At 39.9% G+C, this 17,206-nt stretch overlaps 1 protein-coding gene and 1 pseudogene across 6 annotated transcripts in view; both read left to right on the top strand.

The window, feature by feature from the left end:
* Nucleotides 1-17,206, top strand: part of RSU1 (Ras suppressor protein 1) — a 192,343-nt gene that overhangs the window by 121,169 nt on the left and 53,968 nt on the right. The window lies entirely within an intron of this gene.
* LOC118538815 (ADP-ribosylation factor 1 pseudogene) lies at nucleotides 14,439-17,088 on the top strand (annotated as a pseudogene).

The raw sequence follows: 17,206 nt of genomic DNA, 5'->3' as shown, positions 1-17,206 counted from the left end.
TAATTTTAGGTTTTTTTTTTTTTTAAGATTTTATTTATTTATTTGACAGAGACATAGCAAGAAAGGGAACACAAGCAGGGGGAGTGGGAGAGGGAGAAGCAGGCTTCCCGCAGAGCAGGGAGCCTGACGTGGGGCTTGATCCCAGGACCCCAGGATCATGACCTGAGCCGAAGGCAGACGCTTAACGACTGAGCCACCCAGGCGCCCCTATAATTTTAGGTTTTGCATTTAGTTCTATGATGCATTTTGAGTTAATCTTTTATATGGTGTGAGGTGTGGATGAAAGTTCATATTTTTACATATACATACCCAATATTTTCTGCACTGTTTGGGTGCAGATTGGTTGATGGTTCTAAGTTTTCCATATCCTTGTCTACTTGTTCTGTCAATAATGGAGAGAGGGGTATAAGTCTCAGACTATAATTATGAATTTGTCTATTTCTCTTTTCAATCCTATCAGTTTTGCTTCATGTAGTTTCAGGTTCTGTAATTAGATTTATAAATATTTAGGATTGTTTACATCCTCTTGATAAATTGACTCCTTTTTCATTATGAAGTGAAATTCTTTAGCCATACGAATATTCTTTGGCCAGAAATTGACCTTGTCAAATAATAATGTAGCTACTCCATTTTTTATTTTGATTATGTTAGCATGGTATCATTTTCCTTTTTTTGTTAACTTATTTATATCTTTATATTTAAAGTGGGTTTCTTATGGGCAGCATGTAGTTTGGACCCATTTTTTCCTCTTATTTGACAATCTGTCTTTGAATGGGGTATGTTAATCATTTACACTTAACGTGATTAGTGATATAGTTTTGAATCTCTTCCCTTAGTATACGTATTTTTTCCTATTCCATCTGTTTTTATCCTACTTTTTTTTTTTTGGCCTTTGGATTGTATATTTTTTAGGACATCATTTTGTCTCTTATGTTGCCTTATCAGCTGTAATCTTTTATTCTTTAATTTTAGGGTGTGCTTTAGTGTTTGTAATTTACATCTTTGACATTTCACAGTGACATTATATCACTTCACATAGAGTGGGGAAACTTTATGGTAATATACTTTGATTTCTCATCTCCTAGGCTTTACGCTTCTGTTGCCATTCATTTTACTTTTATTGTTCTGAACTCCACATTACACTTTTATTATTTTTATCAGAATAGCCTTTGTAGCGATCTAAATAGAAATAAAGCATCTTCTACATTTTGTTATGTATTTACCATTTTTATTTATTTATTTATTATTATTTTTTAAGATTTTATCTACTTATTTGACAGAGAGAGAGACAGCTAGAGAGGGAACACAAACAGGGGGAGCAGGAGAGGGAGAAGCAGGCTCTGGCCAAGCAGGGAGCCCAATGTGGGGCTCGATCCCAGGATACCGGGATCCTGACCTGAGCTGAAGGCAGACGCTTAACAACTGAGCCACCCAGGCGCCCCGACATATTTACCACTTGTAGTGCCCTCCATTCCTTTGGTCCGTATTTCTATCTAGTATGATTTTCCTTTTTTCAGAAGGGCTTCCCTTAGCTTTTCTTACCATGTGGACCTGCCATGTGTGCATTCTTTTACATTTCCTAGATCTTGAAAACTCTTTATTCCCCATTATTTTTTGAATGATATTTTCACTGGCGTAGAATCTTTGATAGAGAGTTTTTGTCTCTCAGTACTTTAAAGGTTTTTGTTCCACTGTCTCTCAGTTGCATTGTTCCTGACAAGAAATCTGCTGTATTTCTCGTGTTCCTGTGTATGTAACCCTTCCCCCACCCCCGCCTTGGCTGTTTTTAAGGTTGTCTTTTTATCACTGGTTTTGAGCAGTTTGATTTTAATGTGCCTTAGTGTGGTTTTTCTCACTTTTTTTTGTGCTTGGGGTTTGCTGAGCTTATTGGATCTGTGGGTTTATACTTTTTATCAAATCTAAAAATTTTCAGCCATTATTTTTACAAATATTTTTACCAAGCACTCTCCGTCCCTGTCCTTGTCCCCTAACCTTGCCTCTCTTTTTGGGACTCTGTTTATTCATGTTTTAGCCTCTTGTAGTTCTTCTGCAACTAACTTATATTCTGTTCATTTGTTTAATCCTGTTTTTTCTCTGAGTGTTATTTTACATCTTTTTTATTATTTTGAATTAAAATTCCGTAATTATCTCATACACTATAGTTTTCATCTCATGATTATTTGGATATTTTTAGTATCTTACAAAAGTCAGAATACTGGGCGCCTGGGTGGCTCAGTTGGTTAGGCGACTGCCTTCGGCTCAGGTCATGATCCTGGAGTCCCTGGATCGAGTCCCGCATTGGGCTCCCTGCTCGGCAGGGAGTCTGCTTCTCCCTCTGACCCTCCCCCCTCTCATGTGCTCTCTCTCTCTCTCATTCTCCCTCAAATAAAAAAAAACCTTTAAAACAAAACAAAACAAAAAAAAATTAAAAAAAAAAAAAGTCAGAATACTGATTAACTCTCGTGGAAAGGGAGGGGATTTCAGGGATAATGGCTCTACTTTGTTTTCATTCTCATCCTGGGTGATGGGGACATGACTGTTCATTTTTAAATTCTTGTTAAATGAACTTACATTGTTAAATGAACTTATATTTTATGCACATTTTGGTAATAGTTCTATTTCAATAGTTTTAAATGCCTTGAAAATACAGTGATTTGGTTTTACATTCTATTGGATTAAACTCCAGTTACAGAAAGAACTGGAAAAAATGATACCTTTTCAGATATCTTATTAATAATAACATTTTCATTGTTTTTGACATGATTCTATATTTATTATAGTATAAAGCAAAGAGTAATTATGTCAATGTCATCAGGGAATATGATATTCAGCAAAAGAGAAAGGAGATAAAAAATTAGAGACGTTAAATCCTACAATCATGAATTAGAATTGGAAATGAACAATAAACTCTCATGATATTTTTTCCCTTTAAAAAAATATTTCTTTGTTCTGCCCACCAAAGAGACCTAAAAAAAAATGACCAGCACAGTTAGCAATACCACTTTTTTAAATTTAATTTGATTTTATTATGTTATGTCAGTCACCATACAGTACATCATTAGTTTTTGATGTAGTGTTCCATGATTCATTAACACCCAGTGCTCCATGCAATACGTGCCCTCCTTAATACCCATCACCGGATTCACCCATTCCCCCACCCCCCTCCCCTCTAAAACCCTCAGTTTGTTTCCCAGAGTCCATAGTCTCTCATGGTTCATCTCCCCGTCTGATTTCCCCTCCCTTGATTTTTCCCTTCCTTTTCCTAATGTCCTCCATGCAATTCCCTATGTTCCACAAATAAGTGAAACCATATGATAATTGACTTTCTCTGCTTGACTTATTTCACTAAGCATAATCTCTAGTCCCATCCATGTTGATGTAAAAGTTGGGTATTCACCCTTTCTGATGGCTGAGTAATATTCCATTGTATATATGGACCATATCTTCTTTATCCATTCATCTGTTGAAGGGCATCTCGGCTCTTTCCACAGTTTGGCTATTGCGGACATTGCTGCTATGAACATTGGGGTGCATATGGCCCTTCTTTTCACTACATCTGTGTCTTTGGGGTAAATACCCAGTAGTGCAATTGCTGGGTCATAGGGTAGCTCTATTTTTAATTTTTTGAGGCACCTCCACACTGTTTTCCAAATTGGCTGCACCAACTTTCATTCCCACCAACATTGTAAGAGGGTTCCCCTTTCTCCACAACCTCTCCAACATTTCTTGTTTCTTGCCTTGTCAATTTTTGCCATTCTAACTGGTGTAAGGTGGTTATCTCTATGTGGTTTTGATTTGAATTTCCCTGATGGGTAATGAGGAACATTTTTTCATGTGTCAGCCATTTGTATGTCCTCTTTGGAGAAGTGTCTGTTCATGTCTTCTGCCCATTTTTTGACTTGATTATTTGTTTTTTGGGTGTTGAGTTTGAGAAGTTCTTTATAGATCTTGGATATCAGCCCTTTATCTGTAGTGTCATTTGCAAATATCTTCTCCCATTCTGTGGGTTGCCTCTTTGTTTCATTGACTGTTTCCTTTGGTGTGCAGAAGTTTTTATCTTGTTGAAGTCCCAAAAGTTCATTTTTGCTTTTGGTTCACTTGCCTTTGGAGATGTATCTTGAAAGAAGTTGCTGTGGCCAATGTCAAAGAGGTTACTGCCTTTGTTCTCCTCTGGGATTTTGATGGATTCCTGTCTCACATTGAGGTGTTTCATCCACTTTGAGTTTATCTTTGTGTATGGTTTTAGAGAATGGTTGAGTTTCATTCTTCTGTATATAGCTGTCCAATTTTCCCAGCACCATTTATTGAAGAGATTGTCTTTTTTCCATTGCATATTTTTTCCTGCTTTGTTGAAGATTATTTGATCATAGAGTTGAGGGTCCATATCTGGGCTCTCTATTCTGTTCCGTTGGTCTGTATGTCTGTGTTTGTGCCAGTACCATGCTGTCTTGGTGATCCCTGCTTTGTAATATAGCTTGAAATCGGGCAACGTGATGCCCCCAGCTTTGTTTTTCTTTTTCAACATTTCCTTGGCAATTCGGGGTCTTTTCTGATTCCATACAAATTTTAGGATTGTTTGAATGAAAGGGGAGAGATCAGGACTAACACCAAGGAAATAGAAACAATGATTAGAAATTATTAACAACTATATGCCAATAAATTAAGCAACCTGGAAGAAGTGGATGCCTTCCTAGAAAGCTGTAAACTACCAAGACTGAAACAGGAAGAAACTGACAACCTGAATAGGCCAATAACCAGTAATGAGATTGAAGCAGTGATCAAAAACCTCCGAAAAAACAAGAGTCCAGGGCCTGATGGATTCCCTGGGGAATTCTACCAAACATTCAAAAAAGAAATAATACCTGTTCTCCTGAAGCTGTTTCAAAAAATAGAAACAGAAGGAAAGCTTCCAGACTCATTCTATGAGGCCAGCATTACCTTAATCCCCAAATTAGGCAAAGACCCCATCAAAAAGGAGAATTTCAGACCGATATCCCTGATGAACATGGATTCCAAAATCCTCAACAAAATCCTAGCTAATAGGATCCAACAATACATTAAAAGGATCATCCACCACGACCAAGTGGGATTTATCCCCAGGATGCAAGGGTGGTTCAACATTCGGAAATCCATCAGTGTGATAGAACACATAGTAAGAGGAGAGAGAAGAACCATATGGTCCTTTCAATTGATGCAGAAAAAGCATTTAACAAAATGCAGCATCCTTTCCTGATTAAAACTCTTCAAAGAGTATAGGGATAGAGGGAACATTCCTCAAGTTCATAAAATCCATCTATGAAAAACCCACAGCAAATATCCTCAATGGGGAAAAGCTGAGAGCCTTTCCCTTAAGATCAGGAACACGTCAAGGATGTCCACTCTCACCACTGTTGTTCAACATAGTACTAGAAGTCCTAGCAACAGCAATCAGACAACAAAAAGAAATAAAAGGTATTCAAATTGGCAGAGAAGAAGTCAAAATCTCTCTCTTCACAGACGACATGATACTATATGTGGAAAACCCAAAAGACTCCACCCCCAAATTACTAGAACTCATCCAGCAATTCAGTAATGTGGCAGGATACAAAATCAATGCAGAGAAATCAGTTGCTTTCTTATACACTAACAATGCAACTGTAGAAAGAGAAATTAGAGAAATGATTCCATTTACAGTAGCACCAAAAACCATAAGATACCTCAGAATAAACCTAACCAAAAATGTAAAGGATCTATACTCTAGGAACTACAGAACACTCATGAAAGAAATTGAAGAAGACACAAAGAGATGGAAAAACATTCCATGCTCATGGATCGGAAGAATAAACATTGTTAAAATGTCTATGCTACCCAGAGCAATCTATACCTTCAACGCCATCCCATTCAAAATTCCAATGACATTTTTCAAAGTGCTAGCAATATCACTCTTGGCTCTGGATTATTATATTTAAATACTATCACTAAAAGAACTCTGGGAGCTTAAAAAAAAATAAGGCTAATTCCAGGTCTTTATCAGAAGAATATACAACTGAGCTGTAATATCCTGTCAATCTAGAAAGCAAGGAAGCTATAAAAGACTGTGTCAAAAGAACTCGAGAGCCAGGTTGAAGAGGCAAGCCTCCCATTGGCCAAATCTGGGACAGTTTGGATATCAGTAAGAATAACTAGAGTTTATTAAAACATTTACATGTTTTTACAAAATCTCATTCAAACAAAATGTAAAAAGATTTTTTTTTTAGATAATCAGGAAATTTGAATACTGGATATTTGATGATGTTAAGGAATTTTTAGGTTTGGTCATAGTTGGTGATTATATACTTAAATGTTTATGAATGAACTAATATAATTTCTCACATTTGCCTCAGAATAATGTGGTGGAGTTGGAAGGGGGTAAGTAGAAGTGAAAATGAATGAAATAGAACATGCCCTGAGTAGATAGTTTTTGAAGCTGGATGGGTGGGTACATGGGAACTTATATTATTCTCTCGACTCTTGAGTATGGATAAAATTTTTCCAAATAAAGTTGAAAATATTTTAAATAGAATATAGAATTATGAGTGCCTGTATCATAGTATCGTTGTGGAGATAGTGCCTGGTAAGCTCCATATTACATTACTTACCTTAAAAAAGAAAATAAAAATAGCTCAGATCCCATGCCCTCGATCCCAGGTTTTCCACTCAAGATGTAAAAGATTCTTTCATTTCAGTCCACAGTCTGGAGCTGAAAGGTCCCTGCGGGGCTCTCCTTGGGCCTGACCGGTGCTGACCAAGGGGACATGGGAGGAAAGGGGTGAGAGTCAAGGCAGGAGGGAGTGAAAGATGAGTTTGGTCTTATGTACCCTGATTTTGAGGTTTCTGGATAATCCTAAATGGAGAGAGATCTATTAGGGAAGAGGTTTTATGGTCCTAGAATTTAGGAATCCAATTTAGGCTGGAGCTACAGTTCATCTTTCTTTTGGCTGAGTCTTCCCTGGACCCCTCCTTTAATTAGACACTAGCCTGCCAACTAAGGAGGAAAAATTGGTCATAAATATATGTTATATCAGCAGTTTGGTAAATATAAACTTAAACTTAAACATCCAGCCATATTTATATACAGCAGTCCTTTTGATAAGACAGAGCTGCCTGGAATCATGTCGATGGATGATCCTCCTGAAAGAGAAAATTGACATTGCAGTTAGAGAAATGTAAACCACCTTCACAGATGGAAACAAGGTTACTGCCGTGTGATTCCTTTTATTTACAGATGTAGGAAAGTTAATAATGAGGGAGATCAGAACAAGGGGAGTAGAAAGGAGATAAAGTGGGACTGTTCTTAAAATTTTCATCTAAGGCCTTTTTGGCCCTACTCCTTACTAGGGAAAGGAGTAAAATGTGTTCAGCTGACCTATATTTCCAATGTTTTGCTTTACTGTGTTCAAATTTTATAGAAACATAAAGATTATGAAATCAGAGTGATTATCTAATTTCCCCTCCTTATTTTTCAGATGATGAAATTGAATCCCAAGTGATTAAATGATCTAAGATAGCCTAGCTAGTTAATATCATAGTGTGTTTATTGAACCTTTTCAAGTGCCTGAAACATTTCTCTTACCCAGCACCCATCCTCCCCCACGGACTCGTTAATTCCCACTGTTCTGTAGATTTTAGGTCATTGATTCCTTTATGTGAGGAGTCTACCTTCCCCACTGCCCTCACCCCTCAATAAGGTCAAATAATTACAATAGCAGAAAGCAACTACAACTGTTCATTGGACACTTACTATTTAATCATTACAACTCTGTGAGGTAGGTACTATAATCTGCATTTTACAGAGAGAGAAACTGAAATACAGGGATCTCAGGGATCTGGAAAGCAGTAAATTTTCCCAGATTCGCTTTTCTAACTATATTCAGTATAGGTAACAAAAAGAAGTAAGGAATAGATGTTAAGAGCCTTAAATACCAGATGAGACTCTGCCTTGTGGTCTTAAGCTAAGTGCCCAGTGATATAATTATATATGCTAGAGCCAGAATTCAAACGGTCTTACTCCAAATCTGAGCTCAACTCACCGTCCTCACTTATTATCAGGATACCTTGTGCCTATCTTGGCACTCACTGCTCTTGTAATGTTGATTATATAATACATTTTTTTCCTACTGTATTGGTAACCTTTAGGAGGGCTGAGATCCTATGTCTTTTGGCTCATCATTTTTGCTTAGCTTCTAAGTGCCTAACATCAAGCAGGCTCATTGCATATATTTTTTCATGTGTAAAGTGGAGTTAATAATACAGTATTTTTATACTATTGCACTACACTGTAGTACAGTTGCACTGTTATAAGAACTGTGAGAGAATGCACACATGGTGCACACTAGTTCATGTCCATTGGTAAGTACTCATTAATGGAGTGGCTTTAATTATAATAAACAGGCTTAGAGGTCACTTAGCTTAAGACCACAAGGCAGAGTCTCATCTGGTATTTAAGGCTCTTAACTTCTATTCCTTACTTCTTTTTGTTACCTATACTGAATATAGTTAGAAAAGCAAATCTGGGAAAATCTACTGCTTTCCAGAGCTGATTTCTTTTTTTTTTTTTTTTAAAGATTTTATTTATTTATTTGAGACAGAATGAGAGAGAGAGAGAGAGCACATGAGAGGGGGGAGGGTCAGAGGGAGAAGCAGGCTCCCCGCCGAGCAGGGAGCCCGATGCGGGACTCGATCCAGGGACTCCAGGATCATGACCTGAGCCGAAGGCAGTCGCTTAACCAACTGAGCCACCCAGGCGCCCTCCAGAGCTGATTTCTTAACTAGATAGACAGCTAAAGTATAAGTTTCCTCCTTGCTAAGTGTTGGTTTCATCCTTGAGACCAAGACAGATCCAGAGTCTTTACAATACTGTGGTAGTTAATGTAACTCTCTGAACTAGTCTCTTGGGCACGGACCATTAGGAAAGGCTAAGGTAAATATTTTCAAAATAACATGTAGTTTGAAGGTGTCGTTGTTAATGTCCTTATTCAATTACAGCAGGAGGTGAGTTGGTCTTTAAGATGCATTTGTTTCTACATGTATTCCATGTCGTCTTGTATATATTTTGTGTGGTGCAGATAGGATTTATTATTTCAAATCATATCCTTGAACTTAGTTCAGCAGTGTTATCTCTAGGGTATAGAGATGCATTTGGCAAGTGATTAGCAATGTATTCTGGTATGCAAGAACCTAGCTGTAGAATAAAAATCGAGTTATAAAATTAATCTATAAAATAGTCACAGTTAAAATGGTGAAGAGACCAGAATTAATCTTAAGAAAGCACAAGACAAAATGCAGATATCCTAAAATCAAAAATAGTAGTGTTCATTAAAGTGACAATCAATTATTTAATTCCAAGGACAGACACATTATAGTCTAAAAATATATTTCAGATTCACAATTGACTAGCTATTTTATGTGGCAGAATACCAGCTTTGCATATTTATTAAAATTATTCATAACTGCGTAGCTGCCCAGATGAACTGTTGAGTTCTTGTTCCTTGATTCAATATATTATCTTGTCCATTTTATCATGGCATGGTAATAGAAATTTGTCTAAATTTTAGAATGATCCATGGAATATTTTCAGTATCAGCATCTCCCAAATACATATTTTATCATTTCTGTTTTGCCTAATGTGTTCTTTTACATAGTTTTAGAAAAAATCATCTATCTCCATAGGAAAATTACAAGGTTTTTTTTCTTTAGGGGATATATTTCAGACAGAATTCTTTATTTAATATGAAAAGGTACTGTATCATCAATCTTTAGGTATCAAAATATTCCTGTTACCTAAAAATTTGGACAAGATGTGAATTCTTCAGGATAGTAGAGAAACAGTAGCAGTTCATAATCTTCATGTAGATTTTAGGGAGAACTGTGTTTGCTTTAGATATTATTTGTTGAGTAGGGTGTTGCTGTGGTCAGTCAGTGTGACAGTGTAGTTGGGATGGTGAGTTCCGGAGTCAGACTACCTTCATTTCATATCCTAAATCCACCACTTATGATTTATTTTTTAAAATTTGGAGCACTGATTATCTCTCTTCTGGAAGGTTGAATAATAGTGTCTGCCTAATAGGGTTGTTAAAGAAGATTCTATGAGATAATGCATGTAGAGTACTGAGAACTGTGTTGGACACATAGTAAACACTCAATAAATGTCAATGAATAAATAGTGTTAATCATAATACCATGTCATGGAATGCCACGAAGTGTGGGCTATGGTTTTAGCAAGAATATGCATAAAGAGATATTAATCTCCAATAACATGTCTCTAAATTGGTAAAAACTTAGAGGATGATGTTAGGAAAGAAGAATAAAACCTTTTTAGATTAGAATATTAATTATACTGGAGTTCAGAGAAGCCTCAGACAATCGAATTTAGTCCCTTCTCTGTATGGGTGGAAAGCACAGCTGTAAAAGGTTAAGTGACCTCCCCAGGATTACCCAGCTAGGATAGCAGACTCCAGCCACGTCTTCTGGCTCAAAGTTGAGTGCTCCATCTGTTTTGAAACACTGGCTTATCCATAGGAACATTCATTGAACCTGTCCTAGATGTCATTGTTTATATATGTGGCTTCTTATCCAGTATGTAACACCTCCTTGCTCCTCTTGGTTTGGCATCCTAGTTGTTGTTAATCCTCTAGAAATAGCTTTCTATACACCCAAGAGTCATGGAGAAAACAATTGACCGTCCCCGAGCTAGCACTGTGTTCAGCGAGCATGAGCAGCTCCATCTGAATGCCTCCACGGGACAATCGCTATAGCCCTGGGAACAGGGAATGTCTGTGAAGTTGTGGAGAATTTCCCTGGAGATCTCATAAAGTTCTAACATGAAAATGAATCCTTTCTTCCTTATAAATCAGAGTCATGTGTTAAAGGAGATGTATTAGATGCTTCTGAGCTGTTACATTTTAGTGGGTTCTATAAAATTCTCAGTAAAGGAAAGGTCAGTGTTTGTACCATAAACAGTGTTCATGAAGGCACATTTAACCCCCCGTCCCTTTTGGGACTCCTGGAGTGTATATAGTACTCGAACTTGCCCTTCTTCGAAAGTGCGCCACTGCCCACCACCTCCCAGAACCACCCCACTGCCCACCTGGGCATTCTTTTTCTTAGAGGTCCTACCCGCCCTGGCCCTGGGACCAGCCCTTCCTGACAGGCGAAAATGAAAAGAGGTGATTTCACCTCGTTAACAGCATGGGTTTAGGGGCTCCACCGCCTTCAGGCTCAGCTGCACTTTCGTATGTGTGCTTCAAGTTAAAAGGTTGTCGGCACACCAGTTTGTGGGGTCCTTCTTCTGTATTTTCATGGAGACCACGCGTGAGACTAAGAAAGACCAACGGGTGACCTTTGCATGCCGACGACACAGGTCGTTGTTCTGCTCGGTGACTGGCGATTCCTGTGACTTTTCTGGTTGTCAGCGGAGCTCCCGGCCCACCAGCCTCCGGTGTCACACCGTGGGAGAGCTAACGGTCCCGCGCTGGTTCTGGCAGAGCGGTGTGGAGGCTTAATTGAAGAATATTTTTAACCCATTATCAAGAGCATTAGGAGGAAAATGTTCAAAAAGTCTTGATGCGGCTTGCCGCTCTTTCCATTTAAGAAAGTAGATCCCCAAATAAGCAAATTATAACCTGAAATAGTAATCCATCTTTATATTCAATCCCTTCATCTTCCCAAGATAAAGACTCTCCTCTCTGAGGGCATGAAAAGGGGCAGAACCAGCTAGACTGTTACAGATGATTCTCTCCTCCCGTTGTTCGTGAACACATAGTGCCCCTTGTTTAGAGCAGGGTGCCTTTGCATGGACTGTCCTGACTGAATTGTTCAGAGGGATAGTGAACATGTCTGCTAGCCTCGTCGTGGCACAGAGCGCGGTGGCTGGCAGATGCTTACAGGTGTCCAGGCCGCGTGAAGTGCAGGCCACAGTCCAAGGAACCTGAGTGGGCTTTTCCTTATATCATGATTTCTGGCTCCTTTCTTTTTTTTTATACTGAGTCAATATGCTTTCATCCTTTCAAACTTAGAGGGGTTTTTGAGGGATTGCAGAGAGATGCGCCCCAAATTATCACCATAGCCAGCATCTTAGTCGTGGAGGATTATCATCAAATTTAATCTTATCTTTAACTCCACGGAATAGTCTTCGGCTTGATTTTTTTGATTATTTTGTCTTTTAATTTCAAAATGGCAAGAAAAAGTGCTTCCAGTTTTTTCTTTAATTAAAATAAGTAGGAATTAGCATATGAACTATCAGAGAAAGTCTAATTGAAGTCTTGAAGCTTCTTTGCTTTAAACATACACAGAATTTCAACAGGATTTTCATTTATTGATTCTCCTTCTCTGTATTCTCGGATTTTTTTTAATTTTGTCAAATAACCAAAAATATACTTCTAAAGCTGTGACCAAAAAATTGCCAAAATTAAAATGCCCAAGAGTCTTTTGAGAGTTAAGACAGGTTACAGGCGCCTGGTTGGCTCAGTCAGTTAAGCGTCTGCCTTCGGCTCAGGTCATGATCCCGGGGTCCTGGGATCAAGCCCCACATCAGGCTCCCTGCTCAGTGGGGAGTCTGCTTCTGCCTCTCCTTCTGCTGCTCCCCCTGCTTGTGCTTTCTCTCGTTCTCTCTCCTGCTCTCTGTCAAATAAATAAATAAAATCTTTAAAAAAGAGAGAGTTAAGACAGGTTAGAATGTATACATGAAGGATGGTTTAAAAAGTGGCAGTGTAATTTTATTAGGGAAGTGAACATGGAGAAGTCTTTGTGGAATCAGTAAGAAGCTAAGCTATATTATATTATTCAACAAAAATTTAAGGTAACTTCTCTTTCAAGTATGTGGTAGTTGTTCATGATGTCTCTTAAATATTGGAACACAAGGATTTCTAGTCTTTTGTTCCATCAGAAATTCATTCAAAAAATTCACCCAATATTTCTCAAAGCAAAGTGCTACCTATGGGTACATGTGGTAAAATGGTCAGTGAAAATGCTTTGCCTTAATCTTATTAACATACAAATGTCAGTCTGATAAATGCAGTATCAGATTATACCAGTATCAGATCGTATCAGCTGTATGAGTGCTGCAGAATGCTTTTGGTCTAAATTTGTAGTTTACAGAAAAGCTGTTATTTCAGAATCTCTCTTGCCTCGTATGGTCAGTTCATTTTAAGCATCTGTAAAAGGCACTTGCAAAATGGAAAAGTTGCCCATTTTTTGGCTGTGTGCACAAAAAAGAAAACATGGAAATGATTGTGTATGGGAATCAGATATTCTGAAAGCCCTTTCACCATGAAAGACTAGATGCAGAATAAATCAGAGAAACTGACTTTTTAGATGTTTTGTTGAACTTGGAAGAGAGTAAGGGAAATCTCCAAAGGGGCATAAAGTCTATATAGTAATTGGAAACCGAAGGGGTGTGGTAAAAAGGCCAGGACTGCCCTACTCGCCATACCTGTGTAAGGAATTCACAGCTTAACTCCCTTGGGCAAAAAGAGATCAAGAGGTCTGGGGTCTGGGTAATGTTGGAAGCCCAAAACTGAAACACTCTCACAGAGTGAGAACATTCACAAGGAGGTATACCCTCAGAGAAAATGAGAGCTGAAAAAAAATTGAGCTCACCAGGAAAGGGAGTAGATGAGGAAAATGGTTTTTCCTGTTGCTCTAAGTGGAAGAAAAATAGTTATCATTGTATTCATCATCTCCTCTGACAGTCTGCTACTACAGGCTTATTTTTGGATGAGTCTGGGGTATAAATTTACAATTCTTACAGGGTCATGGAAACCCTAACCTAAAAAAATTTAAATAACACATGTCCAGGCTGGCAGAACCCTCTGGTACCTGTTAGATATAAGCATTAAGTCCTCTCTGGAGGAAAGCATTAACAGTCCAGTTCCCTCAAAAATTCCTCCAGATTTAGCGTATACAGGGTTACCATAAAAAATACCGAATACTCAACACAGCAACCCAGGAATTACCAAATGGGGAATAACACAAGCCATAGGTCACCAAAGTCAACAAAAACAGTAAACAGACTAGGTCCCTGATGCCCTAAGGACACTGGAATGCTGATTTTGAATATGAAACACATGCACGGGAAGTACATAAAGAAAAAAATCAAGGCAGGAATAAGAGACCATCCAAAATGTTCGGGAAGATTTGAAAAGGAAGCGAATAGAATTACAAGGAAAAAAATAGAATCATGAGACATAAAAACTCAGTAGGTTGGTTAAGTAGAGGGTCGCACACAGCTGAGGAGAGAATGAATGGATTGGAAGATCACGAGAGATATCACCCCACATGAAGCCCAGAGAGACAAAGGAGGTGAGAAATAGTCCAGAGTAAGATGTAGGGATGAGAGAAGGAAAGGATGGAACACAGGTCAATTTGGAATTCCAAATGTTAAAATACTGAAAATGGGGGGAATGGTCAAGAATTGAAGGGTCTTGAAACTTCATCATAATAACAATTTAATGAATAAATAATGAAAATTTTGTTTTTATTTTAATAAGCTTGCTACAGTTTCGCAGATGCTCTTTGAAGATGCAAGACTTCAGGGCCAGATACAAAGGACTTTATTACAGTGCATTAAGCATCCTGAGCTATATGTTCAAGCCTATTCCCCATGCTCCCCAAGTCACATGGGGGTGAGGCAGAGTGGGTTGTGCAGGAAGTCTGAGGCACATCCAGAGACCCCAGTCTTTTAAAATGGACTGTAAGCAAATTTGCTCTTTGGCCAGCAAAGAGAGACATTATTTTATCTCCAGGAAAGTAAACAGATCTGCTCTCTGTGCCAGAGGGGGAGACTCTATCTTCTAAGGTTGTTTGCTCTGCAGACATCCTTGTAAAGTTATTTAGTGTGTAAAGATAGAATTTCCCAGAAATGTTGAAAGATGAGCATGTTCATATAGAGTGGATACACTGTATACCAGGCTGCACAAATTCATATTTAGACATATCATGGTGGGGGGGGCAGGACATCAAAGACAGAAGAGGAGTCGTTAAAGGAACCAGAGAGAAAAGATAGTTCAAATTGACAGGCTAGTTCTGGTTTCTTGTTTGGAAAAGCAAAGGGTCAAGAATAACCAAGACCTTCCTAAGGAATTACCAGAAGAGGAGAGATGAGAGGTATTGCCTTATGGAGATCAAGGTCTGTTATAAACCTTGAGTAATGAAGTATGAAGTATGAGTAATGAAGAGTAATGAAGACTGAGGAATTAGGGTATTAGTGTAGACAAAGAAACCACTGGAACTGTATAGAAAGCCCATACATGATATATGCATGCGTGCAAACTTGGTTTATGGCAGCACGCATGTTGCAGATCAGTGGAAAGACGAGGAACTGTCCCATTAGCAATGCAGTTGCAGGATTATACACGTGGAGGAAGAAAAATGAAACCAGATTGTGACATGTAAAGAAAATCAGTTCCAGGTAGATTAAATATTTGAATCTTTAAATCATGAAACCAACTTTTAAAAGGAAAGCAAAACTATGGAATTTTCAATGAACCAAAAAAAAAAAGAGAAGTGAGTGAGCAAGAGAGAGCCTCTCTGGGAGCTGAAGGAAGAAACTGACAACAAAGGTGATGTTGCTGAATGCTCTCTAGCTGTATGTGTGGATGCACGTGTATCAGACTGTATCACACACATCGTGATGGAAACTGTTGATGAAGATGAGGCTGCAAATTTAAGACCTGAGGCAAAACCGGGAAATGGAGGTGGGAGCGAAACCAACGCCTGGCTCAGAGCAGTAGCCTCGCCGCCGCTGCCACGGCCACCAAGGGTTTCTCTGGCCAGTGTTGCTCCCACCCGCCTACAGCATGGGAAATATCTTCGCAGACCTCTTCCAGGGCCTTTTTGGCAAAAAAGAAATGCGCCTTCTCATGGTGGGCCTGGATGCTGCGGGGAAGACCACTGTCCTGTACAAACTGAAGCTGGGTGAGATCGTTACCACCATTCCCACCATAGGCTTCACCATGGAGACGGTGGAGGACAAGAATATCAGCTTCACTGTGTGGGATGTGGGTGGCCAGGACAAGATCCGACCTCTGTGGGGTCACTACTTCCAGAACACACAAGGTCTCATCTTTGTGGTGGACAGCAACGACAGAGAGCGTGTGAACGAGGCCCATGAGGAGCTCATGTGGATGCTGGTGGAAGATGAGCTTAGGGATGCCATCCTGCTGGTGTTCGCCAACGAGCAGGACCTCCCCAGCGGCATGAACGCGGCTGAGATCACGGACAAGCTGAGGCGCGGTCCCTGCGCCACAGGAACTGGTACATTCAGGCCACCTGTGCCACCAGTGGGATGGGCTGTATGAGGGACTGGACTGGCTGTCCAGTCAGCTCTGGAACCAGAAGTGAGCCACGCCCCCACCCCTCCTTCCACCCTGCTTTACTCTCATGTGGTGTGAGTGCCAGAAGCTGTCTCCATGGTCGGTCACAGTGTGCTTCACCATGCCGTAAATGTGCAGACACAGCCTGCAGCCGGGTTTTTATTTAATGTAAATAGTTTTTGTTCCCAACGAGGAAGTTTCTGGTACTCCTATGCAATATTACTCAGCTTTTTTAATTGTGAAAAGAGAATCAACCCACTGTTCAGTACTGAGAAGGGATGTTAGGCAGGCGGGGCCTCCGGGAGTCGCTGTGTCCAACCAGCCTGGCACGCCTCCTCTGGGCCTTAGATCTGTGCTGAGATCCATTTTGGTGGTTGGTTTTTAACCTGAACTCAGTGCATTTTTAAAAATCGTTACAAATACAAGATAAGGAGAACACTTGAACACACAGAAGGGAGAAACACGCCTAGTGTCGGTTCTACAGTGGCGGCCAGAGTCTAGTCCACCAGTGATCCGTTTCCCGTCGGGAACGTGAGACAGGGCAGAACCAGCCACGGTCCATTCTGCATGGTCACGATAGGGTCCCTATGATTCGCTCTGTCTTGGGTCATCCCGCATCCCCTAGCGTTTGTGCTTGTACTTGTGCTCACACAGCCGCCCAGGAGACAGGCTGGGGGCTGCGGTCACTGCTCACGGACCCCTTGGAGGGACCCCGGCCTTCCCTTGGGTCGGCGTGGGCACTCTGGCTTGCTCCGGGCTGCCTGGGGTCTCACCAGCAGGAGTGCGGGTGGGCGGGCCATCACCCTAGAGCCTCAGCCCCCGGAACTCCTGTCTACATGTGCTTTTACTCCCTCAGCCTGCAAGGGTCGGATTTGCCA

This window comes from Halichoerus grypus, chromosome 6 (assembly GCF_964656455.1).
Source record: "Halichoerus grypus chromosome 6, mHalGry1.hap1.1, whole genome shotgun sequence".
Classification (NCBI taxonomy): Eukaryota; Metazoa; Chordata; class Mammalia; order Carnivora; family Phocidae; genus Halichoerus; species Halichoerus grypus.
Note: the sequence above shows the minus strand (reverse complement) of the source record. Positions and strands in the feature narration are given on the sequence as shown.